Here is a 4,161-nt window from a genome sequence, read left to right on the forward strand (position 1 = left end):
TATCAATTTTTTTAATCTGATTTGCTCTAATAAATTGGTACTATAATAAAAAATTTCTGCTTAGTGTTTTCGGATTTTTGTGGTGATATGTAAATATAAAATTTTTTACTGAACTTATGCATGATTAATATTATTTGTATAATATATTTTTGAATCTTCTATAAATATAACATGATGCAAACAAATTTAATATAATAAATGTGTAAAGTGAACAGTGCAAAAATAATTTTTTTATTATAAATTTATTTTGTATTGAGTAATTAAAATGACTTAAAATATTAAGTGAAACATTATAATTATGTTACAACAAATATTTTATAAAATTAAGTGTACATAAAACACAAAAATACAATAAAAATTTAATAGTAAAGTGAGATTATAAAAGGAGTTAAGATAAATGACACAAAATAAGTTAGTCCATTCCATGATACATAAATTATCTTTAATTTGCAGATTATTTAGTTGAATAATACCAAACAAATTCATAAATTTTTTCAAAAATATGGAATAATTAACTAAACAATATAAAAAGTTACAAAAATATAATTTAAATAACACAGAAATTATAATCATGAGTTTCTAATTCAAGTCGCAGATATGATATAAGACATGCTATAAGATATATATTGCATCATATTAAAGAGTTAAAGAGTTAACTACGACATTTTCTAGCAAGAGTGACTGAAACCAACAAAATAAAAAATCATTATATTTACTAAAAATTTTATTTTTTTCCTATATCTATGTACGTATGTGTGATTTCAGATTTAACTAAATAAGAAGCAAAAAATGCATCATCATCCCAATACGTGTATTCTACAGGTAATCGTCGTTACAATTTAAACTTTGTACATATTTACGAAACGAGTATTAAATTTTATATATAACAAAAAATACTCAATTATTATAAAAACTACCTCAAAGTCTTAATTAGTCTAGATCCAAATAAATAAAATTTAAATTAATTATCCTTTGTTAAATAATTTCTAAAAATAAAATTAATTATTTTAATGACAACCATGTTGAAATTGCGCATAAATTCTTACTGTCTGCATATAAATTAAATACGATCTAATTTAATTAGGGTGATAAAAACTTAAAATCCACTTTAATTCAATATGATCTAATTTAAGTTTAATTATAAAATATATCAAAATTAAAAATAATTTGCATTGGATTTTAAATTAAATTTTAAGTTTAACTTTCGAAATCTATCTAATCTAATCCAAATATATTATTTCTTTATTTTATAATTAATTTTATGTCTCAGTTTATAATATATTCTTATTTTATGAAGTGATTCTGTTAATACTTAAAAAATTATGATAATTATAATTAGTTATTGTAAATGCAATGATTCTATTTTTTGCTATACTAGTTGTTAAATAATGTTATGTTATGGAAATATTATTCATGCTCTTCTTTATAAATTTAAAACTTTCGAGGTCCGTAAAGGACCATATTATGCTTTTCCCATGGTGGAGCCAGCCTTCTGTTAATTCTATTAGAATACAAAAGAGTACTGATAGAACTAAAATAAAATATTAATATCTATTTAAATATCTCTTGTAATAGTATAAGATAACGTATAATAATTATTTAAATTTATGTTGGAAACAGTTTTTTCTTTTCTATGAGCGCTTCTGAATAATGTAATCGAAAGAAACATTTATTTTGTTAAAATTAAGATTTTTGTTTAATGGTATTCCACTCTATTAATTGTTATATGCAACTGTTCGTTTCTTAGTGTAGAGTCACACTAATTTCTTGAGAATCTGGTTGATTGAAAATCTCTTTGCCAAAATCTTTTTTGAAAATACTATTATGCATGAATTATGGAATTCAGTATCGTTTTAACTAATGTTAGTTAGGTTTTAGACTGTAATTATTTTTGTTCGTCGATGTTATGATTTACTTGTTCACTCAACTCCGAATCATAATTTGTATTTGCAATATTAATTTATATTTCTCACTACATATTTTGTAATAATTAGTTGTTGAGTGACATGTTAAATTATGAATTAAAATAGACATATCCAAAATAAAGTTTAACACAGTTTATTGGTTAATTTTCTTATTATTGTCATAGTCCCATCAAACCGATACCGGCTTGTTGATATCCACTGACAACGGCTTAGCCGTACTTCCTATTGAATATTTCATGTGAACGTCGAAATATTTTGTCAAAGTGATTTTTTTTTTCAAAAAACACTTGAAACCCTAATGTGAGTTATAGAAACTAAGTTAAAAGATCAAACTAAGTAAATTGAAACTCTAAAAATTATTTTGAAGTGAGAATGTAAATTCAAAACAGGATTTTAATTTATGTAGTGATTAATGTAAATGCAAGTAAAATAAATCAAAAGTCAACATAGTTTATATCAATGCTTTAAACTCCAAAATTTCTGTACCAAAATTAACTAAGATTTATCTTTAAATTGAAGTTGTAACTTGATAGTAACTTTACTTATCTCAACCGATGTCACAATCAATTAATTTTATTTGCCCCCACTCTCATTTCATTTTTTTAATATATATATATATATATATATATACATGATTTGTCTCCATTTTAAATTTTAAATGATCCCACTACAAATATATTAAGCTCAATTATTCAAAGTCCTAAATTCATTTTATCTTTCTATCATTTTGACTATAAGAAGTAATCTAATCTTAGTCTTCTCCCATTCTGCAATCCCAACCATCGCTCTTTTATTCTCTTAAACCCTTCTTTTAGTTTTATATTTTCACCCTTCTTTTTCTATTCCTTGTCTAGTGGTCATCTTCTCTTCATCAAAATGTAAAATTTAAATTCTCTATTTTGTTTTATATAGCTCTCTATGACTCTATGTATCTTTAAATTTCATTGTCTCTCTTTTCGATATTTTCAATTGCAAATTTTAATTCAAGAAATTATGGTTTAGGTATTAATCTGTTTATTTTATTTTATTCATGAATTTCTATAATTTATTTTATTCTCAATTTAGTGATCCTTATAATTTTTTTGTTTATCTTTTGCTCTATTCTATTATATGTAATTATATTGCATATAAATATCTAAAGTAAATTGACCAATTTACTAATTTAGAATATATATTTTTTATCTTTAGAAATAGTAATAGAAAAATATTTCAACAGAAAGCTACCACTAAAATCTGAAGTCGCTCTACTATTTTTTTTGTATTCGAATAATTAATGTGTATTTTTTATTATTTTAAATTTAAATATAACTTTTCATAATAATGTATATTATTTTTTCCCCATAGTAATGTGTATTATTTTTACCCCAAATATAAATTTTATGGGTTCATCACTGTCCCTGGGTGTATAAAAAAATGCATATGAGAACAAATTAATTACTTTATCCACTTTAATAAATACTTATTTCATTTTACTAAAAGAAACTAGTTTTCTGCAATTTTTAAAAAATGATTAGTATGATATATATTTCGTTATGACACGACATATGGTTATATGAATTTTATTTATTTCGACTGCTCATTTTAAGAATGAAAACAAGTTTAAGTTAGTGAATTTTAATGTATAATGTAATAATAATATAGTAATTGTTTTATAAATTGTACGAATATAAAATAGTTATATCAAGGTTTGGCTAAATTTTTTGAGGCTTGAGCCTTGTTATTGAGATGACTCGTTTGCTACATTTTACTTTAAAAAAATTATATATGTAGATATATATTTATAACATTTGATGAGTGTGGAACCCTTTTTTTATGCAAACAATTTTAGGATTAATCTACTAGTCAATCTATTACTTTTTTTTGTTTTAATCCAATAGAAATGTTTTTTATTGTTTTCAGCTATTAAATTTTTAAAGGTATTTAATAATATATGGCGAAGAACACCTAATTATACAAAACCCATTTAAAATGTAAGACGAAAACATCTTTAGAAAAAAGTAAATTTAAAGTAGGCGTCTTTATTTCACTCGTCCAGGAAAAAGAATATAGTAACGTGCGGACAAAATACAGGGAGTAGTATTTGGGAATCAGGATGAACAATGTAAACCCTAGACCCTTCACACGTCTACTATATATAGGATGCCCACTACACCTTGAGACTATTGTTTTATGAAACCACTAAACCTGTCATACTGCTGCAGGAATTCCTAGACGTATACGACAGCTTCAGTGGGCG

The sequence above is a fragment of the Arachis ipaensis genome, chromosome B3 (genome assembly GCF_059453495.1).
Source record: "Arachis ipaensis isolate K30076 ecotype BB chromosome B3, ASM5945349v1, whole genome shotgun sequence".
NCBI classification, from domain to species: Eukaryota; Viridiplantae; Streptophyta; class Magnoliopsida; order Fabales; family Fabaceae; genus Arachis; species Arachis ipaensis.